Genomic DNA, 6,000 nt, shown 5'->3' on the forward strand with positions numbered 1-6,000 from the left:
TGCCCCAGTGAAAGACCCCAGCTTAGCAGCAGTAACGCCATTTTGCAAGGCTGTACTTAAGATGACTGGTTCAGGGAAAGGTTAGAACACTGAGTACACAGCGGCTGCCAAGCAAGATATGTTTGGTTGAAGGCCTGGCAACAGGACGACTTCGGTTGAGCACCTGACAATGAAAAAAAGCCCCAGGAGAGGTCCCACACCCTGGTGGGGGGCCGAGTCAGTCGTTATGTTCCAAGAAGGTAGCTAAGAAACTTGCCCCCGGGCTGAACCCTTGGGGGGCCGAGTCAGCCGTTATGTTTCAGGAAGGTAGCTAGGAAACTTGCCCCCGGGCTAAACCCTTGCCATATTAGAATCCACCAATTATATCCCTGTAACCATGCATCTGCTTCTGTATGCTTGCTTCTGCTCCCCAAAATCCTATAAAAGCCCATCCTTGGTTCCGTGGGGCGCGCCAGTCCCCCGAGTGACTGAAGCGCCCGCAGGTGCCTGTGCCTGTGTATCCCGACAATAAACCAAATCCTCTTGCTGATTGCATCCTGTGGTGTCTCGGTCTGGTCTTTGGAGTTGGAGGGTCTCCATCCCGAGGGAAAGTTCTCCCTGAGTGCTTTTCATTTGGTGCGTTGGCCGGGAAAGGAGATCCTCCACCCAGGGACCACCGACCACCCACTGGGAGGTAAGCCGGCCGGCGTCTGTCTGTCTGTCTGATTTTGTCTCGTTCTGCCTTATTCTGTCTGTTCTGTGAGCGCTCAGCCAGGTCTGTTCTGTGAGCGCTCAGCCAGGTCTGTTCTGTGAGCGCTCAGCCAGGTCTGTTCTGTGAGCGCTCAGCCAGGTTCTGTGAGCGCTCAGCCGGGTCTGTTCTGTGAGCGCTCAGCCAGGTCTGTTCTGTGAGCGCTCAGCCAGGTTGTTTGGAATTTGGGCGGGACGAAGAAGGAGCTGACGAGCTCGGACTTCTTGCCCCGCAGCCCTGGAAGACGTTCCAAGGGTGTTAGGGGCCCGACTTTTCGGGGCCCAATCTGGGAGAGGAGAAAGATCCGGACTAACGGCACCTCTGTCTGTATTTTTGGCTTTCAGAGGGCCCCGGACCTTTGCCACCTCCATCTGACTTTTTGCTTTCAGTTTGGTACCAAAGCCGTGCAGCACGCCTGTCTGTTGTTTGTTTGACTGTTGGTGTTGTTTGTTTTCTCTGTGTTCTAATCTTCCTTAGAACTAACATGGGACAGTCCCTAACAACGCCCCTAAGTCTCACTCTTGATCATTAGAAAGACGTCCACGACCGGGCACACAACCAGTCCGTCGAGGTTAAAAAAAAAAAAAAGGAAAAGGGCAGACTCTCTACACATCCGAGTGGCCCACTTTCGGAGCGGGATGGCCAGTGAATGGCACATTTAATAAGATCATTATTTTACAGGTTAAAGATCGGGTCGTCCACGGACATCCTGACCAGGTTTCTTATATTATCACTTGAGAGAGTCTCGCCTTAACCCCCCCCCCCCGGGCGGAACCCTTCGTGGACCCAAATTGGCCTCCCCTCAACCCCCAGTCTGTCCCCTCTGCCCCGCCCGGTCCGCCGGCCACGTCTTCCTCTCTCTACCTTTGTGAAATCAGAGCCTTCTAAGAAACCTGTCCTCCCGGCAGACCCAAACTCCCCTCTCATAGATCTTCTCTCTGACAGGCCCAGCTAAAACGGAGGAGGCAGAGCCGCCGGCCAGATCAGTTGCCGGGCCACAGTCTGATAAGGGTTTCTCCCCTGTCGCAGGGAGATTGCGCAATAAGCGCGAGGTGATGCCAGATTCAACCTCCCAGGCTTTCCCACTTAGACAGGGAACCGGTGGCCAGACCCAATACTGGCCGTTTTCAGCAGCTGACATTTACAATTGGAAACAACACAACCCTTCTTTCTCCAAAGATCCGGTGGCACTCACCGACCTAATAGAATCTGTTTTACTTACCCACCAGCCTACTTGGGATGACTGCCAACAGCTCTTACAGTCCCTCTTAACCTCAAAAAAAAAAAAAAAAAAAAAACAAAGAGTGTTCCTAGAGGCCAGAAAGCATGTTCTGGGAGATGATGGGCGTCCCACCCAGCTGCCTGAGGACCAAACTGGGATTTTAATACAGCTGAAGGTAAGGGACACCTACGTCTTTATCGCCAGTTGCTTCTAGCGGGTCTCCGAGGGGCTATACGACGCCCTACTAATTTGGCTCAGGTAAAACAGGTATTACAGGAAGCAGGGGAAACTCCCTCCACCTTTCTAGAGAGACTTAAGGAGGCCTACCGTATGTACACTCCCTATGACCCAGATGACCCAGGACAAATGACGAGTGTCTCTATGTCCTTCATCTGGCAGGCTGCTCCAGATATCAGGACTAAGTTACAGAGGTTAGAAAATTTGCAGGGCTATACATTACAGGATTTACTTAAAGAAGCTAAAAAAAAAAAAAAAAAGAAGATAGAGTTCACAGAGAGAGAGAAAAAAACAAAGAATTGAGTCGAATCTTGGCCGCCGTAGTACAGGGCCAAGAAAGGAAGGGAGATAGGGGGGAGCTCGAAAGGGGCTAAAGCTGGATAAAGATCAATGTGCCTATTACAAAGAAAAAGGACACTGGGCCAGAGAGTGCCCCAAGAAGCCTGGCGGACCCCGAAAGCCTCGACCACGAACCTCCCTCTTGGCTCTAGATAAAGATTAGGGAGGTCAGGGCCAGGAGGAGCCCCCCCCCTGAGCCTAGGGTAACGCTTAAAGTTGGGGGGCAGCCGGTTACTTTCCTGGTAGACACAGGAGCCCAACATTCAGTCCTCACCCAAGCTTCAGGAAACAATACAGATGGACTACGGACCGCTGGGTTCAGCTGGCTACTGGTAAGGTGACCCTTTCCTTCTTACATGTTCCGGACTGCCCGTACCCTCTGCTGGGCCGTGACCTGCTCACCAAACTAAAAGCACAAATTCATTTTGAAGAAAGAGGGGCCCAAATAACTGGCCCCCACAGAACTCCCCTTCAAGTTCCAACCCTATGAACCGGGACAGGACACTGGCTTGGGCAGAGACTGGTGGGATGGGGTTGGCGCTCCAACAGCCCCCCTTAATTACAACTCAAGTCTCCATAAAACAATACCCCCTGTCACATGAAGCTTATCAAGGTATAAGGCCTCACATTACGAGGCTTCTAGATCAAGGCATCCTAATCCCCTGCCGGTCGCCTTAGAATACGCCTCTTCTGCCTGTTAAGAAACCCGACACTAGAGATTATAGGCCAGTACAAGACTTGAGAAAGGTCAACAAGAGGATAGAAGATATTCATCTGACTGTTCCAAACCCTTACAATTTGCTCAGTAACTGTTCATCGATGAGAAACAGGGGTATGCTAAAGGGGTCCTAACACAAAGGTTGGGACCCTGGAAACGCCCTGTGGCCTACCTGTCTAAGAAATTGGACCCTGTGGCCTCCGGCTGGCCACCGTGCCTAAGGATGGTGGCTGCTATTGCTGTCCTGATCAAGGATGCTGAAAAATTGACTTTGGGACAGCCACTTACCATCCTAGCACCCCACGCAGTGGAGGCCTTAGTAAAGCAGCCCCCAGACCGCTGGCTCTCTAATTCTCACACCAAGCCTTGTTACTGGATGCAGAACGGGTTCAGTTTGGGCCCATAGTCGCCCTCAATCCTGCCACCTTGCTTCCTCTACCAGAGGAGGCAAAACAGCATGACTGCCTACAAATCCTTGCAGAAGTACATGGAACCAGGCCGGACCTATCGGACCAGCCTCTTCAGAATGCTGACCACACATGGTACACGGATGACAACAGCTTCTTGGCAGAGGGAGAGTGAAAGGCTGGAGCTGCGGTCACTACGGAGGACAAAGTGATTTGGGCAAAAGCCCTGCCTGCTGGTACCTCCGCACAACGGGCTGAACTCATCGCCTTGACTCAGGCGTTCAAGATGACAAAAGGTAAGAGGCTAAATATATATACAGACAGCTGTTATGCCTTTGCCACGGCACACATCCACGGGGAGATCTACCGGAGGCGGGAGCTGCTCACATCTAAGGGTAAAGATATTAAAAATAAGGCTAAAATTCTGGCCCTCTTAGAAGCCCTATTCTTGCCCAAAAGACTGAATATTATGTATTGTCCAGGACACCAGAAAGGGCACAACCCAGAGGCACAAAGAAACCGGCTGGCCGATGCCACGGCATGAAAAGCGGCCATGAGCAAACAAATCTTGCCCTTAAATAGCCCAGACCAACCCACGCCCCCACCAGTGGGACAAACCAGTTGGGTTTATGCCCATGAGGACATAGAGCTCCTAGAAAAAATGGGGGCCATCTACCACCCTCAACTAAAACAGTGGGTCTAATTGATCTCCTTTTTACATAAATTAACCCATTTGGGGTTTAAGAAGATAAAAACCTTACTAGATCGGGAAGAGATAAATCTGTGTTTTTTTTTTTAAATCGGGACAAAGCGATACAAAAGGTGACTGAGAGTTACAAAGCGTGCGCTCAGGTTAACCCGGAAAGGACCATGATTAGACAAGGAGTTCGTCCTAGGGGACACCGTCCCGACATCCATTGAGAAATTGATTTTACTGAAATTAAACCAGGTATATATGGATACAAGTATCTCCTAGTGTTTGTAGACACCTTCTCAGGATGGGTCAAAGCCTTCCCCACGAAACACGAGACTACAAAAATGGTCACCAAGAAGCTCCTCGAGAAAATCTTTCCCAGGTATGACATGCCTCAAGCGTTGGGGTCGGACAACGGGCCCGCTTTCGTCTCCCAAGTAAGTCAGTTGGTGGCCAAATTGCTGGGGATTGATTGGAAATTACATTGTGCCTATAGACCCCAGAGTTCAGGTCAGGTAGAACACATAAATAGAACAATTAAGGAGACTTTATCCAAACTTACGCTTGCAACTGGCTCAAAGGATTGGGTGGCCCTCCTTCCCCTAGTTCTATATCGGGCCCGGAATACCCCGGGCCCCCATGGTCTAACTCCTTTTGAAATAATATATGGAACAACTCCTTTTAAAATAATGTATTTCTTTGATTCAAACATTGCTGATTTTGCTGACAGCCCTTCTCTGAGGGCCCATTTACAGGCCCTACAGATTGTGCAGAGAGACGTCTGGAGACCTTTGGCCGCTGCTTACCAGGACAAGTTGAGCATCCGGTGGTGCCACACCCGTTCCAGATTGGAGACACCGTGTGGGTACACAGACACCAGACCAAGAATCTCGAGCCACGGTGGAAAGGACGGAGTCTCGGCTTAGATCCACGCACCACACGTCAAGGCAGTCCGGTCTAAGGAATTGACTAATCACAACACTACACCCCAGACATGGAGAGTTCAGCACACTCCAAACCCCTTAAAGTTAAAACTCCTACGTGGCTCCTCCTAGCCCTTTTGTGGTCTAGAGTCAGTGAGGAAATAAGCCCCCACCAGACAGAAATTTCTTGACCAAGTCGAGTGAAAGATTTCACTCAAAGTTAGCAAAAAAATGGGGGAATGAAAGACCCCAGCTTAGCAGCAGTAACGCCATTTTGCAAGGCTGTACTTAAGATGACTGGTTCAGGGAAAGGTTAGAACACTGAGTACACAGCGGCTGCCAAGCAAGATATGTTTGGTTGAAGGCCTGGCAACAGGACGACTTCGGTTGAGCACCTGACAATGAAAAAAAGCCCCAGGAGAGGTCCCACACCCTGGTGGGGGGCCGAGTCAGTCGTTATGTTCCAAGAAGGTAGCTAAGAAACTTGCCCCCGGGCTGAACCCTTGGGGGGCCGAGTCAGCCGTTATGTTTCAGGAAGGTAGCTAGGAAACTTGCCCCCGGGCTAAACCCTTGCCATATTAGAATCCACCAATTATATCCCTGTAACCATGCATCTGCTTCTGTATGCTTGCTTCTGCTCCCCAAAATCCTATAAAAGCCCATCCTTGGTTCCGTGGGGCGCGCCAGTCCCCCGAGTGACTGAAGCGCCCGCAGGTGCCTGTGCCTGTGTATC

The sequence above is a fragment of the Rattus norvegicus genome, chromosome 10 (assembly GCF_021556685.1).
Source record: "Rattus norvegicus strain SHRSP/BbbUtx chromosome 10, alternate assembly SHRSP_T2T, whole genome shotgun sequence".
NCBI classification, from domain to species: domain Eukaryota; kingdom Metazoa; phylum Chordata; class Mammalia; order Rodentia; family Muridae; genus Rattus; species Rattus norvegicus.